The sequence below is a fragment of the Dreissena polymorpha genome, chromosome 10 (genome assembly GCF_020536995.1).
Source record: "Dreissena polymorpha isolate Duluth1 chromosome 10, UMN_Dpol_1.0, whole genome shotgun sequence".
NCBI classification, from domain to species: Eukaryota; Metazoa; Mollusca; class Bivalvia; order Myida; family Dreissenidae; genus Dreissena; species Dreissena polymorpha.
Window position 1 is genome coordinate 52911709 of NC_068364.1, and position 18493 is coordinate 52930201.

Here is an 18493-nt window from a genome sequence, read left to right on the forward strand (position 1 = left end):
TTAATAACTTAGAATTACGAAATATCCTCCTTTAAGATAATTATATTTTTATATAATCATCACAATACCTGACAATAGAACAATGAACAGTTGATTGAGTATTGTAATGATTTATACAAAGAGCATTAATACACACTTATTTCATTTAACTGATTCTATTTAAAAAGGGGATTTTTCATGAATCCCAATAAAATGGGATATTTTCCAGGCTTATTTTAAATTTAAAAAAATCATTTTTGTAACTTCACCAATGTAACAACCCAAACATCTAATTATCATTATTGCCTTACTCAAATTAATTATTGCCATAACTTATGTTTGTTTTCTTTATTTTTGCAGAAATTAAAAATAGTGTTAAAATCAATAAAACAACAATAATTGTTACCAATAACTATTATTTTTCCTTTCATTCACTTATCTTACTCTCTATAAAACTTATTTATACCTGTGCTTGCATTGTTGCACTTAAATACCAATGCAGCCCTTCCTGGATATTGGCCTCAATTAACTGAGCAATCCCGTAAAAAACCTTTGTCTTGATGTCAGATGTACAACATTCATAAGAATACAACTTGAAACGTTTTAGGCCTACAGTGTGCAGTCAGTCAGTAGTTTGTGTGAGAATATGAAAGATGTTTATATTTTACAGGTTTGATTGTTGTTTCAATTGGAAAAATAATTGCAAGGTGAGTCTGAAAATTGTTCCAGTTGTTCAAAAACACTTTGTCAAAAATGTGAACAATTTGGTAGTAAAAAAACAACAATTTATTACATCTTTTGTGAAGCACACAAAACTGTTTGGTTCAAAAGAAAAGTTGTTTTGGCAGTTGTTTTTGCAAACATAATGTTTTAATGCTACATATTTTTAAGCATTTAAAGGGATATTTTCACGCTTTGGTAAATTGACAAAATTGAAAAAAGTTGTTTCAGATTCGCAAATTTTCGTTTTAGTTATGATATTTGTGAGGAAACAGTAATACTGAACATTTACCATGGTCTAATATAGCCATTATATGCATCTTTTGACGATTTTAAAACCTAAAAATTATAAAGCGTTGCAACGCGAAACGATTGAATAATTTGGAGAGTTCTGTTTTTGTCGTTAAGTTTTGTGAAACTACGAAGATTGCTTATATAAGGTATAAAATACGTCACTAAGTGTACTCGGCGGAATAGCTCAGTAGGCTAAAGCGTTTTTACTTCAGGACTCTGGCAGGACTCCAGGGGTCACTGGTTCGAAACCTGGTCCGGGCAATGTTCTTTTCCTTTTTTAAATTTTATTCTTGATTTTTTACTGGAGCTTTTACGATCCAATGTTTACATTTATCGATATAAAGCATTTAATGAATAAGTTAAAAATGCCAAAATCTGTGAAAAGGCACCTTTAAATTATAAATAGTTTGACAGTTGTTTTGATATGATAGATGTGCCAATGTCTTGTGTTTACTTCTATATTTCCACACATTTGTAACTTTGCGAAAGATCAAGTGATGTTTTGTACCTTAAAAGAAGATCAATGTTAAATTTCTAGTACATTATTCTGATACTCATCTATTCTTTACGACAGACTTTTATATATGATGACAATTAATCATATTGCTTTTACTTATGCAAAAACTATTTTATAAACACTCAATCTATTGCAAAGATACAGTTGGTTTCAGTATCATTTTAAGAAAAAAATAACTAAATCAGCCGATTGTTTTGTTATCGTATACAATAGAGAATGCCTGTAGATAAACATACCATTATTGCTGACAGTTTAGCATATGCATCTTCAATAACAATGGACGCAGTTCTTTGAACTGTGATTGTATTATTTTTATTATAAATCAACTGCATGCGTAATTACAAAATGTTCAATATATTATGATGTATTAGTATTGCAATTTATATCTCGTTGCAATTTATATCTTGTGTATACCATGCAAATATCCTTTGAACATTTTGACAACTTGTTGTCATTTAACAATGTCAAAAGATTTCAGCCAGATGACATATGTTATGCCGATTAACATACGACATAATGATGGCACGAACATTGACATTTGGTGTGTCATGTTCATTTCGAAGTTACACCGAAATTTGCACAGACAAAACACTTCCAGTCGAAATTTAATTATTGGCCACCGCGTTGATTGGTTGACCTGTATGAGTCTCTAGAGCTCCGGCTTAAGCTGTTGCTATTTGGGTACTTATAGAAACAACGTTGACATGACTGAATCAATACAGAATTGGTTAGCAATTATACATTTATGAATGACATTCTGTCAGTTTTTTAATGTTATATTGTATTATTTTGAAACTGAAAATTTTTACAATATAACCAATTACATTTAATTCATTAATTTTGTATGTTTTTTTCATTTAACAACAATTACAGAAAAATAAAGCGTTTGTTTAATTGCCTGAACAAGTTCAACAATATTTAAGGACGTCAGTGACTTAAGTGCGTATCGAAAAACTCAAAGGCCGAATGTGATAATGTAAGCCCATAAGTTCTTTCGTATTTTTCTCCTATAATATTGTAATAGGTCTTCGGAATGCCAGCCTATTTCAGCGCAATGTAAAGTAATCGGACTTTTGGGAATGGCTTGGAAGAAAAAGCGCAGGTCATTGTAGGAGACCATTTCACTACCGCGACCTTTCTCTTTCTTTAACAAGTAACATTCTGTAAAATATGGCTCTACTAATGATATTGAATCAAATTTATCGTACACAACATATTAGTATCGCTTCATTAAAGCGATAATCTTGTCCAAGCATTCTTGTTTAAACATCAGTAATACTGAAATAAAATATATATACTAAATTCTAAACTCGGGTATTAAAAAAAGTATTTAGTCGCGTTACGTTACATTTAATATCGGTTATTAACATACATTTGTATTATAACACATTCAATTTGGTGATCAAATATTGCCTACGGTTTGAAATATTTTACAATATAATTTATTTTAAATCGGTTATTATTTGTTTTGAAAATAACCTATATACGTTTATGTACTAATTCAGTATGACGAACAAAGAAAGTGCAAGCGATTATTAAAAAGAAAGCGGCTCAATTGATCCCGAATAGAGTGGTCCCATATCCTGTGTTTCTGTTCATATATTGTTGTTCTTGTGTTCAAACACAAAGTAATACGCGATTCTTTATTTATTTGTAAACTCCTATAACTTGTTTAATGATAATAATTAGTTGACGTGGTGTAAACGTCTATTTGATCAAAGGTTTAAATTAATACAACTTATATGTAATGTAATATTTACTTTGAGTTATTGCTGATTTCTTGAGCAAATATACCAATCAACATACAATTAAATAATTGTTTCTAGCATAACTTATTATAACACCATGCCAGCAGGTATGATGTTAAATTGCAACAAATGCTCGCGTTGATTTTATTTACATAACGTGTTCGCATAAAGTTAGCTTTGTAAAATAAATCGATAAACTACTTTTAAATAGTTCAAAGGAACAACTATTAAATTGTGTTGTAAGTAATAATTTGTGTATTCAATCTAGGTGGATGACATTGCAAATGTGAATGGGATGCACAATTAATAAAAATATGCACGATTATCTATAACAAGCTCATGCACTTTAACTTCAATCGCCATATGTGACGCGAGCATTTAAGATGTAGCGATAACATACAGATGTTCTTTAACCGCAGTATGCAACAGGTAGCACATATATAAATCTAATACACATACGGATTGCACTGATGTGTTGTTTATTTGAAAAGAGTCTATAATCTTAAAACAATTTATGTATGAGAAAGTGTTTTAACACAATTCTGTTCCCTCTTAAACAAGTATACACGCACTTTTTGAAACTTAATGAGCATTATTTTGACTGTAAAGATTACAATGCGGAGATGCACGCAACACATCGACTTTTTCACAAGAACTTTCTGCTACGGCAATCTAATATTAAAATTAATTTGTATAATCCGTAATTCACTATTGCTCAGTGCACTTATGCACGATGATACCCCAAAATTAAAATGTTTAAAATCAAAGAAATTCTAGTTTGCAGAATTATTACGATCGCCTGGTAATAATGAAAGAAATTCAGCTTCACAAATCCATATGCATATATTGTAGTAGAGCAGAAATGTATCATTTTATTAGATTTATTGAACCAACATTGAATCGCCACCTGTTGATTCCCATGTACCCAAATCTGTTAATGCCAGATTCCATTCAACGGCTTGATTTGAATAATGCTCATAAAGCGGCTTTGTGGACTGATTCTGTAAACACCATTCTTCGCGGCTACATGTATTTTGTTTACGTTACCATGGAAAAAATAATTCGTTAAGTTTGCTTATGGCTTTTCCCTTCAGGATAATATTTGGGACCGTTTACTTTTAATGAGGGCATTCGTCAACTTTCGGCGGTTTGCATTTACATACATATATTCAATATATGAAGAGTACAAATTATTTATACAATAAACTTATTTCTTGCAATTAAATTGTACATGATCAGTAGGAAACAATTAAAAAAAACTATTTTAAGGTAGCGCACCCGTAATGATTTCCCGCGATTTCTTCAAAGAGAGAAGAGCCGTTTTACCTGTTTACTTATGGATATCTAATTTAAGCGGGTATTAATGTGAAGTTGTCGTGGCCGAGTGGTTAAGGCGACAGACTATAAATCTTTTGGGATCTTCCCGCGCAGTTTCGAATCCTGCCGTCTACGCATACATTTTGCGACGCGTTTTATTTCTTTTCTAACGTAATTTGAATTTAATATATCATATTAGCTATGTTTATTGTTAAATATGTTGCAATTTGTATGCACCTTCTTCAAATATAAAAATTAAAACAACTTTATTGCTAAATTGGGTGATTTAATCCTGAAAATACGACTAATACATGTTGCATTTTTTAAATTTTTATTTCAAAAAGTACACGGTAAATCTGTATATGTCTTGTATTTTTGCTGTATATAGTGTATATATAAAAACTAAGTTAAAAAAATTACTTAAATGATACTATTTTGAATTGTATGACACTTTTTTTAACCAACCCAACGTCTTCTTGGCGGAAACCACTTACTTTTTTTCATGGCGCTCTTCTATAGATAACAAGTTATAAAAAATAAATGTCTCTAAAATAAAACGTATTTCATCTTGTTTAAACTTTAAATACCTTTACTGCATCTGTACACACTAACTGCATGCCTATATTTGGAAATCTGGAATAATTATGGAACTTGCATATACCACAGGGGTGCAAATAAACTCGACAAAAGCCGAACGTGGGGGTGGTTTTGAAAGAAAAGTATTTTTTTTAAAGCCTACCTAAAACTTTGCATGTAGTTTAGTGAAATGATGCTGATTAAGAAAACAATACATTAGATTATATTTGGAAAGAAGCCCATTACGGGTGCGCTACCTTAAGAGAGTGTAATGATGCAATACTTTTATAACAATACTAATTTTAACTGCAAAAAAAATCAAAATCGTGATAATCGGATTGGAGCCAATACATGCCAAGCAATATCTTGTCAAACAGTACAGTTAAATACAAGCCTAAAACATAATACATTAAGATCCACAATCGGTGTGATCTGACGCCTGAAAATTGGAAGTATTTGCTTTCTACCTGGTCGTTCAGTCCACATGGTGTATATTGACGGTATTTTGGTCTATGCATATACTTGTTGAATAATGTTTAATAACATATTCTCTTGTATGGCTGCACTACTTACAGTCAAACGCTCTATTTTCATTGTACATTTTGATTGTTTGTTATGTTTTGCAAAAGAGTGCACAGCAAAGACAGTGACTTTATACGTTGGCTGTCCCTCGTCGAATAACAAATATAAAAATATAAACTATAAGTACAATTTGTATTCATAATGTTTTACACGATATCAATAACAACACTTATACATAAATAATCTAATAAATGCATGCACAATTTTCAATCAATCATACACGGAATATTAGTTCGCTATCGATCATTTGAAAACAGCGGTTATTGTTTGCGTGTGACCTTGTACAAAAATGCAAGGCGAAATATTGTGGATTCTTTTTCAAGCGGCGGTAATGGTGCTGCATTATCTGTTATTTTTACCACACTTGTGTTTATGAACCAAACACGCACAAGTCGAAAATGATAAATTACGGTCTCTTAACTCAACACACCGACAACGATGCGTCTTTTATGATTTCATGGTTATATGTATACAGTATCATTCAATACACGTGTTTGTTAGACAGTGCCACAGGTTACTTGAAGAGATATTTATGTTCTGCAACGTTGAAATAAATTTAACGAACCTGAGTTAACTAAGGGTTTCCAACAGGAAAATCTGTGTTAAATTGTCTTAGTTGAAATTTGACTCTACAAATACATTTAGAGGGTATTAAGTGGTTTATGTCCTCCGCAAATCATTGTTTGAACGCAATTGTTTATCAGCCTGTGTAATAAATTCATTTGTTTTGAAGTTTAGTTTAAAATCCTGAACACTTTTCTTATGTTGTTTTTGCTGAACTATTGTGTATGTATATTCTCTCTTTTTCTTAAGGATAATTTTTCATTACAAACCGTAGTTTGGTATCTATTTGTCAAATGTTACAACCACTAAACCAGCAGCTGTCCAATACAAAGACATTCCCATAAGTTAAATATTCCACCTGTTTGCCTTTAACAAGCTGCCGATTTCCTTCAAACCCATTACAAGCATCTGCATATCCACGAATCCAATGTGTCACTTATAACCGTTTTAAAGATGACATAGGAACAATTACGACTAAGAGTGTTGCACATATTGTATTTTCCAATGATTAAATGACTCGATAAACCTTCCTCGACAGCAGCTCGACAGGAACTATCGGCTGTTTTGCGAATAGCGAGATTCAAGAGTAGTACTGCTTTCGTAAGATGCGAGATTTGTTAATAATGTTTCAAATCAGTTCCTGATGCTTTTATGCACAGAGGAAATAACTCGACAGAATGATAAATGCTTTTTCGGTGTTTGTTTAATGTCGACGTATCAATTGGATTAATGCTGAGATATACAGATCTTAGGGATAATTTGAAAAAATATATAATAAACAGCGCGTTAAAATATGTTGTATGAAGTGTGCATATGAAGTTTGGCTTGCTATTTTTTGTTGTTGATTGTATGTTACTCAACTATGACGGGATTCATATTTAGATCGATGTTGAAATATTGTTTCTCGTTTTAATAACATCGCTTTTTTTAACAAATACAACTTGTATGCATATTACCATATTATATTACTGCTATGCTACATAGCATATAACTATATTACTGATTAACATTATGTGATGAGAATAATATATAATGATGAGTCCAGAGCTCCAGATATTTTTTTCAGCCGAAGGGTATTTCACTCATGATTTTTTTAATTGATGAGTTAAAATCAAACTCCGATTATTTTAAGGACTATTTATGTTCAAAGGACCTGAATTAATATTAAAATGTACATGTAGTGTTAACGTGCGATTACAAGCAGTTTTGTACACAATAAAGCAATAACTTTTGTGTTATTTTATATACTGTCAATAATAGGGCGTACAATTTTTTCTGGTGTTACTAATGACGATGTCGACTTAATAGAGATCGACCATTTATAACTGGCTCGCCATTAATTTTTGTTTTATTTCAATGACAATAAAACATAAACACATGCAGACGCTGCTGAACATGTCACAAAAAGAAAAGCGCTTTCGGGACAGGGACTGCCGGTCAGGGCGGCACAGATCGTGACGGTCATATGAAAAACAAGCAAGCAGCAAGTTTTCGCATTACATAATGATTCTAGTGGATTCATTGATTGCAAACCGGATTTTAATATATCTAACAGTTTAAACATGTGCTTATTCACGTTATCTGAATGGTAGGCGGGTGGTATCCGTAAAATTTGCTTATTATATATGTGTATTTCGGCTGCCATTTAAACAGTGCTTGAAGGAAAAAGGTTTTTTCATAGTGCCACACAAGAGATGAACTGATAGGAAAACTTATATGCTTGAAACTGGGCGATTCGGGGTTTTCTTTTCGAATGTGATGTCAAATGTTTTCACCATTAGCGTATATCGATTCTCAACAATGCAGCGGAGAGTCCGATGTGTCAACATCAGCCTTTATCGTGGGCCAATGAAATGATACCGTTCTGACTGAGGAGTAAATTAGGTCGGGAACCACATTCTGTACATAAATGGTGATGTAACTACGTTTGTACTGGTGTGGACACAATGACGGGAACCAGTCATGATTACATGAACTTATATTCATGTATTAACGGCTAATACGCATTGAAATTGCACACGATACGTAATCCAAATTTAGCCAGGAATTTTTTTACTCAACACAATTTTAAGCCATGCGTATTTTCTTTTTTGTCATGCGTATTTTACGCAAATACGCATCTTATCTGGACCTCTGGATGAGGCTTCGCAAAAACAGCGTCGTTTCACAGACGTATTAAACGGTCGAGTTTTGTATCTAAAGCATTGCCCACATTAGAAAATGTGCCGGAAAGGAAAGTTTCTTCACGCCGGCAAAACCCATGTGTTGTTGAAGTAAGAAACAAATACACAAAGGAACTAGTGGATATTGAGGTAATACATTAACCGTTTAGGCTTTCGGTCGTGACTTATATTGCCAAAGTGTCACATATGTACAAAACGGACGAGTAATCTATTTTCCATTATCGTTTATAATAAGTCAAAATATAAAAGGTAAATTATACAAAACATATACTTCATCATGTTATCACATTCACTATCGGATCTTAACGATGGTTGATATCTAGAATTAATGAAGCATCAGACAAAATTGTCAGGGGAGATATATTGTTATATTTTGTGATTATCGAATATTATTCAGGCAATTGTGAAAGACTTATATAAGTCATTAAAATAAACGTTAACTTTAACTTGAACAAACGCTTTTTGTTGTGTTTTAAGGTTAACGACGTCTACTGTTCAATGGTTTATTGCGTATACGAGATACTTAATTCCTGGTTTGTTAAGGTTTGCCATTTTATAGTGTGTTTAAAAGATATATTTGTTCATTACTTTTGAAAGTGCATTTTTTTGTTTTATTTGATTTATTTTCAACGTTCACGTCTTGTTATGAAAACAATTGTAACTCAGTACAAAATTTGCAGTCTATATGTATTCAAACACAAATGAACATAATAATACAAAACATGTTACGTTGAACTTGAAATACAAACACTATTGACATACGCGAATTTTTGTGTAGCGGCCATTGATCTATGTAACACTTATGTAACTTTTGTTTCCATCCCTACTTTCCTCAGCATAACACAGCCCTTCACTATCTACGTGCTATATCGTTTTGTGATTGTCACAAATGTGAATTTCATTCCGTTACTACATCTAAACTGTAGAAACTGAATTGGGTCAATTTCACTCCGAATCGCGGGTCTAGCTTTTTCCACGGTTAACGGATTTGTACAGTGCTTTTAAATACATCGGTAAATTGCACTGATTGAACACACGTAAGAAAGCAAAAGGAGTATTTATTTATCAATAAAAAGCGCTTAAAAAGAGTCTGATATTCATTTTTCAAAAACCAAGAATATTCAGTTCATAGTGCATTTTCCTGCATAATTACTCTGTACGGCTAATGGAATTATAATTCCAACTCCAATCAGAGTAATGCTATCAAGCGTTTGATTGAAGAATACATGCAGACGTGAATGTCCTAACATGTCGTATTCATTGATGCAAAATATATATAACAAGGGGGTTTGAACGTCAACATAATTATTATTATTTTGTAAAATCAAAATAGTGTTCACTGAGTAGTAAGAATGGTGTGTGTGTGTGTGTTTGTGTTTAAATAAGAACCTATTCTTGTTCTGGTGGATATATGACTTTTAACCAGCTTGAGGGCACGCAAACCCTAACACTTATTTATAAAAAATTTCATTTGAAAAGGCATATTCACAGATGGTCCTATCTGTTGATTCCGTGCATGGGATCGTCAAACATGTGTCTTGTTTTATTAAAATATCTCGTAATAGGGTTGCAAATTCCAATCGTTAACACTTCTAGTTGGAAACGTGTCTTTTATTTGCGTTGCCATGACGATGCGACAAATAACTATCGTTGATGTATTTGATTTTACCAATGTGACTAGGGTATAACGTCGGTTGTTATCTGCTGCTTTATTACATTTGCATACAATAAATCGGTATTGTAAGTATAAGTAAAAACGGACACTGATGCAAATTTTGCCAAATCCATAGATAGTCGTGTATGCCAAACAACTGTCGATCGTACGGTGTCTTACTAGTTATTATGACGAACATAAATTTAGCAATATACACGACGTTTGTTTATGTTTTATATTTAAATTAGTTTATGTTTGATGTCGTTCATTTGCACGCATCATTATTATTGTGTGTATCACTTAATGTTTGTCCTCCTTGATCAGCTGGCAAAAATAGTAGAGACTTAAAACGTGAAATGCATCATTTTATTGTATAAGGTGTATGTATCTTCAAGTGTATTTAACATTTGAGTAATATAAACGCGTTTGATTAACTTTTTTACAAGCTTTAGTATGTAAGTTATGATGAAAGTACATGTATTTGTTGTTTGTTGTTAAAACGTTTTTTTTTTTCGTCATCGTGTGTTCACTTGTTATCCCAATTGTATATGTGTTATAAGCATTCAATTATTTGCATTATTTTTCAACGATTGAGTGTGTTACACTTACATCAACCATGGATGTCCAATTGTATTAAGGTCTGCTGTTTACTCATTCAATTCAACAACGTTACTGCAGTAATTCTCCTAAATAATGCTGAAAACTCCGGTTTGTAAAAGCATTATTTGCGTTTCCAAGACGAAGTGACAAATTAGTATTGATTGATGTTCATGGCTGTGTTACTGTGTCGTATGAGACTTTAGAGGTTTACTTTTATATGGATAATTTTTAAGAGTTGCAAATTGAAATTAAGCGGCTTTTTTATCCAGCCAATAGCGTTACCGGGATTGCGAAACAAACACTAATTCGTAGGTTCAAAAAACTGAACAGTTTCGTTCAACAACGGTAGTTTAATTGAAATTATGTTAACAGGGATGTGTTCATTGAAACATATTTTGTATTCATATAAAAAAGAACAAATAAATAGTATGTTGATGCAATGCAATTTATTAAGTATGCAAAAGTTGCTAAGTTTATCGTTATTTTGCCCTAGCAACTGCACACATACATTCAGAAAATAGTATTGTATATAGAAGCACTGAATCGGAATAGGACCTGAGCCGTATAGAGCTGACTTTGTTCTAAGTAAATAACATGCTCATTTAAGGATCATAAAAATCAACACGTGCATCACTTGTATTGCTATTAATTAAAAAATGAGCCTCGCTCTATGAACACTTGACTTAATACACGTGCGTTAAGTGTCGTCCAATATTATTACGGTAGTAAGCTGTCAGCTTTAAATGGATGTTCGCTTAGACAAGACTTCCTTTAAACTAAAAATAACATAAACGCGGAAAGTGACCCTTATAAGAAAGTGCGGGCTCTACAGACTAATCGGGGACGCACATATTTCAGCCGAGTTTTTAGTGAAACTAATTTAGATTCCATTAAATACGTACAAATCGTTACATAGACAATGCAGTATGTTTATTGAAAAGTCCGGTATGAGATATATCACCCGTCTGGATTTAATTAATAATATCGTCATTTGGTAAAACATTGCCATCATAAAGCTGCCTCCTGAACAACATGTATATTGTTTGCGTGTCCATGGAAACGCGACAATATGCTCTCTCGGTGGTTGTTAATGGATGTCCTTTTTATTGTCTGGGCGACCGGGCAAGACCCCCGGAGGCAAATGGACGTTTTGTCTGATATTTGTAAAATTATTCAATTTACTTTACGTTATAATGAGGACCTTGCTACATCAATGTTTGGTGGACGATGACATATAAACTAATACAACACACATTCTTTGTTGTTTCATGAATGCCAAAGCTGACATTTTCTTAAATTATAATCTTGTTCCAATTATATAAATGTATACGTTAAATATATTTTAAAATAATAATGGGGTAAACAAAAAAAATTTGACAATGGTTCTTTTTGACATGTGGATTTTCATGCCAGCGTCTACGACCGCTAGCAAGCCTAGGGTGCTTCAATACGAATACAGGCATACCAAGAGACGCACATGCATTAACGCGCAGACAAAACAATAGACGGATGTGAACACACAGACAGACAATAAGACGGACATGCATTCTCTTTAACTTAATTCGTGTTTCCTACATCTCAAATATAATTTCTAGGGCATACACACATTTTAACATTAAAATTATTGGATGGGAACAGAGAAGGCTATCTGCGATTTATTGAAAAAAAAGTACACCTTTAACGTATGTAGCGCCATTCTGCGCTTAAATTTACATCTGTTTGTCCACGAAAGTGCTGGGCTATGGTTCATTACATGCACTTACTGTATCACATAATGATACATATCTTGCAAATATATGTATTATTTCGACTCTCTTCGCGGCAATATCACTTAACATTAAAATTAAATAACGTATACGTTCCTGAATTATTTGGACGTAGCACTCGCTAGCGTAGTATTCACTGAGGCCTACTTCGTGCTGCATTTTAATCCTAACAGTTGGATGTTTATGTATAGCGTGAAATGAAGTTATGAATGCAGGTTAAATATGAACCAGATATTAAACTTGTGTTCTAATTTGCGGAATACGTGCACACACATGTGATTTAATTTTAACATGAATTTCTTAAAGCAACTTATAAATAAAGGCGTGATACCACAATTGACTAGTTTGCTTATTCATATTTTTTTTATTTTTATAAAAACCTGTATAAACTAACGATAATTTGATAGGTATGCCGTTATATGTGTCTTAGAATTATGTGCCTCTCGCGTCTTATAGAACGGAATAACGTCTGATTTCACTTGGTCCATTAAATTAATGTTATCTGTATAGAAAGACACATACAGATACTCAACAGATGCAGATAGTTAAACTGTTACCATGGCGACGTAAAATACTTGCGACATTGTGGCGTCAGTTTGGTTGAAACACCGACTTTGTACTTCTATATTATGAATAATTATATAGTATTATCTTTATTTACAGTTAAGCCTAATTGCAATGGTAATGCATCGTTTTACTCAACAAGTGACATATTTAATGTGTTCACCATTGCTAAGAATATAACGATCATCTTTCAAGAGTTTGTACTGATGTTGGGTGCATAGATGTAAACACTTGAGTTGTCTCCCTTAGTCCATTTAAATGTATTTCCAGCGTTTTATCATTTACTAGTTCACGATACATTTCCAGCAGAATCAATTAATGTCTATACATATATATGTATTCATAAAATTGGATGCTATATATGTCTTGGGAAAAACACCCGTTTTTGTTGTTAAATATAATATAAACCAGTAAAGTGAGTAGGCAAACGTTGAAAACTTGCTAATGGGAGACGCACATATAATTGTAAATTGTTGGAACGTCTGTTAAATCCCAATCATGCGATACTCGATTATGTATCAGGGGAGGTAATTTCATAATTTTAATGTAAGTATCTCTCCAGGGATTATTTCCCGCAGCAAATGCGATCATCTGCTAGAATTACAAATCAATACAGTATGCGATTTCAACAATGAATGCGCGATGGGGTACCATGTTCCATAATTTACGAAAATTAGTAGTAGTAGACGTTATAATGACGTTTTTAGCAAGATGTGCACGTTTTGGAAATGTGTGTTATTATTTAACATTTATTTTGTACTACTCATGTCGGTCAAAGTACACGCACAAGTAAAGGACAAGTATGCATTGTACATAATGTGTGTTTGTGTGTGTTTTTCGAAATCAATTAGGACCTGCCGCGTCTGAGGCATCATTATGTAAGGACCCGGATTGTGTACAAGCACTGATACCTAGCTATCATACTAGACTCATGAAAGTTGGAACAAGTTGCCGAATTATCGATGGATTTTCTAATAATTTAGTTTATTAGATATAATACAATGGTGTTGTTGTCTCTCGCTGGTGGGGTTGAACCGGAGTACTCGGAGCAAACCGCACATGTCCAGTATGGTTCAAACCAACGCTCTTCATCTTATGGGGTCAAACTTCCAGGATCCGGTTTTTAAAATGTTGAATTTATATTTTAACAGTTAGACGCACATTCAAGAGAAGCATAAATACTAATCTTCATCATCACTGTTGTCGTTTAATTTTAGTTATTGTAGATATTTTCATAGAAAATCTCCTTTAGTTATTCAGGTGCAAACTGGTCGTAATATTGTCGTCAGATAAACGTACGAGTTTTCATCAATCATCATCATCATTCCGACGGTCATTAGATTGTGGTCACCATTCTAATTCAAGTAATTCAATCGGTCAAATTTTGCATCTTCCGCTTCAGTAACCGGCGTTTTTTACAGATTGCCGATTGTGTTACTCCAAACTCCAGTTCACATGATATAATATTTAACGCGGATTAATGACATTAAATTAAGTTTATTATATCACAGTATTGGGTAAACAAAGAAATAAGTTCAATTGTATTTATATTCCAATAGGTCGTGCTCGAACTGAATATAAGCCGCGCTATGGGAAACCTGGGCTTGATGCATATGTGTTGAAGCCACACACCTTTTTGTCATAGTAAATTTAAGTATAAATATGAAACATATTTTATCTATGCCAAATATAATATATCTGGTGGTAACAAGGTAAAAATTCGTCTTTTTAAAATTTAAAAATAAAAGCGTTCGTCGAAATGAATCGACGTATACGTCTTGAAATCCTACTTTCGGTTTTAAAAGCTGTACCGTTTGAAAAATAATAAATTACTTGCTAACTAGGCTATATATATTTAATGACAATTTCGCACGCTTTCAAATTGCATCTATATGTATTGATTAACATGCATTTCATTTCAAAGTCAGAGGCAATGTGTGTGGCTTTAAGAGTCGTTCCAGATTAGCATATGAAGTCCGCACAGACTTATATGACAGAGACGATAACACTTCCCGCTTTCATGGAGTTTTCGTTAAACAAGAAGAGTTTTCTTTAAACCAAAATGTAGTCTAAGCTAACTGTTGTCCCTGGTAATCATGTGCTGACTGCAGAAGTAATTTAAATACTTAAATCTTCATACTTAGCTGACTTGTAAAGTAACTCAGCTAGAATGATAAAACTCAGTATTAGAAAGAGCTACATAACGAATATTCGTGTTATTTCCTACAAATATTGTGGTTGTTCAAATAAGTGAAAACGTATAAATACGTGAACACATACCAACTTTTTTGTATTTTCATATAACAAATTTAAGACTTAAATTTGCATCTTGCCTTTACTAACAGAACTTAATAATCTGCATAGCTTGGTAATTGTTGGCTATCAAAGGATCAATATTTAAGTTTCAAAGTGTGCCGTATCTTGAGCAACCGGATTTTTTTTCTCTATTTACCTACCCTGTTTCATATAACTAAAATAAATTGTTAAGTTATCTAATGACTCAAAATCAGACGGACACATGGACACATTTACACGTGCAGTGTACACCAATAATTCCTACCAGATACACAGGACGGTTTTCCTCCGGTTACACCGAAAGAGAAAAAAACAACACTTTTTTATAGCAACGTTTCAAAATACTCTTGCTTTTGTACTTCTTTCGGTAAGACGTAAACTAGAAAATAAGTATTGCAACGTTGAATTTCTAAATAGATTTGGATTTCATTACCAACATATCGCTGTTGAAAGGGCATTGCCATAAATGTTGGATAAGCGGTCTCTTTAAAAAAACGATTTGTTTTGAGAATGATTGTTTTCTGCAGTGAATTAAAAACAACGTGTTGGAGTGTTGTAATATTATTTTTGACACTTAATTACTTTATCAATGTCAGTTGTCGTTTTACCACATTTTGCCAAAATCAATAAGGTGATAGAATATTTTTGTTTTGGGTTCGTTTTTTATATAAGTCTATTACTTATAGATTTAGTTAAACACAAACGAGCACAAATTTTGCCGGTCATTGCATTTAATCGATATCAAATTGCATCCATGTGCTGATATTTACGTATGAAAGATAAAATACTGATTTCTTAACCCAACATACAATATTTAGTCAGAAACGCATAGGCTTATCATGGACGACACGTTCTGCTTTAACTGGATATTTGCTAAGAAGAGAATTTTAGTAAACGAAAATTATCATACATGCAAAAAATGTCGTCCATGATTAGCCTGTGCGTATTGCACAGGACAATTTAACGCACGTGCATTAAACCACCTTTTCACAGAGCACAGTCAATTTATAAAATTAGCGTCTTTGGAGAAGTAAACTTTGGTCAATGTTCTTACGTTGTATGTATAAATGAGGTGTTATTGTTTATTTAGTTGTCACGCGCTGCTGCCACTAACATGCACAGACAGCCACACACTATCATCAGCATCCGCTTTAGAATGGTTTGAAAGCTTAACATATGCTATTGTTTCCAGATGACATATCTGAAACATAGTACAGTCTCAAACCGATACATACTTGGTAACAAGCATGTGGTTATGAACGCCATTGCATGTTATGTACTCATAAAGACCTTGCTGCCGCAACGTTGGTACTAGTCTAAGTTTATCCATGACAGAACAAATTATTACTAAGGATTCGAGCGGAGCTTAAAGCGGAAAACAACTGAAATGATACTTTTAGAGGCACTGGTTCACCGTTTGGCTAAAAGACAATGTTTAAAGCATGGTCATTGTTTGAAAATACAAAATAATATTTTGGCTTACACAACATTAAAAACACACCAGTTCGTTTATGCTTAACCATAAATCAAAATAGGATGATGGTATAGCATTTTGAACTTTTTATCAATCATTAATAAATAACGTTGATATCAAATATTGCGTTTAAAGTACAATGTAAATCTTCAACAAAACAGAGTGGTTATAATAACGTGCGTAAGCTATTTCTCCTCAAGGTCCTGGCTCCATGTCCTGATTATATTTAACTAGTTTTTCTTTCTTTGATAAGCGTGTTCAAATGTGTGAAAGATTTTTGTGTTGTTATATATATACTATATTTACTCGAAAGCATAATATTTTGAACAGTAACACATCGAGAAAAGTGTAAATTCCCAGTCAAGATTACCGGTTGAATTTCCGATAAATACACACACAAAATCATTTATTGCGGCTAGAAATTATCTCCGTGTAAACATTTATCATAATGCGAACAATCAATACATTAACAAATCTCGTATACATCTGTATGATTTATTTCAAATAAAGAGTCAATAAAGTTTAAACATTATAAATCAGAGTATGTTGTATCAAGACACATGTGAATGACTCCCAAGGCAGTGAAGGCACACATGATTTCCTAATGCAAAAAAATGTATATTTACTTTTCTTAATTATGAAACTGTAAAACACTTAGATGTAAGACTTTTTGTGACTGGTATTCGAACAGCGGTATCAGGTATAACGCTTTTTAGACATAACCTATTGACCCATTCGACCGTTTCTAAACAATATTTGCTATTTAAGAACATTTTTAAAGTTTCAGTCCAAAGAATGCGAGCACAATTTTGACATGATTGTTTAGTTTTTAAATCGCTTTGTAGTGTTTTAAAGGGGCCTTTTCGCAGATTTTGGCATATTTTGAAGTTTGTCATAAAATGATTTATATTGATAAATGTAAACATTGGATCTTAAAAGCTCCAGTAAAAAATCAAGAATAAAATTTTAGAAAGTAGCCGGTACCAGGGCTCGAACGATTGACCGCCGGAGTCCTGGAATTAGTCTGAAGTAAAAACGCATGAGCCCTCTCGGCTATTCCGCCGTGTATACACAGTTTAAGTATTTTATATCTTATATAAGCAATCTTCGTAGTTTCGTGAATTTAAACGACAACAACAGAACTCTCCAAATTATTCAATCGTTTCGCGTTGCAACGCTTTATAATTTTTAGGTTTTCAAATCATCAAAAGATACATATAATGGCTATATTGGACTATGGTAAATGTTCAGTAATACTGTTACCTCACAAATATCATAACTAAAACGAAAATTTGCGAATCTGAAACAACTGTTTTCAATTTTGTCAATTTACCAAACCGTGAAAAGATCCCTTTAAGCTTTGAAAACATGATTTGTGTTGTTGTTTGTGTCTTTTGCTGTTTTCAACAGTATTTCAGTTATCTAACGCCGGTCACTTAACCAGTATTAATGTACATACTCATATCAGTAACTGACAAAGACACCACTTGAATCTGAAGTAAGCGAGAATGGCCGTAGATGGGATTTCCTGATCATTTCGCTCACACATATCAAGCAGGGCTGAGAATTAAACCCGCGGTCAAGCGCTCTAACAACTGAGATTACTGGCCCGACAACATACCATGTTGTATCTATGAATACCCAGGATAACCCTTTACCA

At 32.9% G+C, this 18493-nt stretch overlaps 1 non-coding gene across 1 annotated transcript; it reads left to right on the forward strand.

The window, feature by feature from the left end:
- Positions 1 to 4628: 4628 nt before the first annotated feature.
- On the forward strand, positions 4629 to 4710 carry Trnay-aua (transfer RNA tyrosine (anticodon AUA)). The gene has a single exon. It is a non-coding gene; the product is annotated as a tRNA-Tyr (tRNA).
- Positions 4711 to 18493: the final 13783 nt, after the last annotated feature.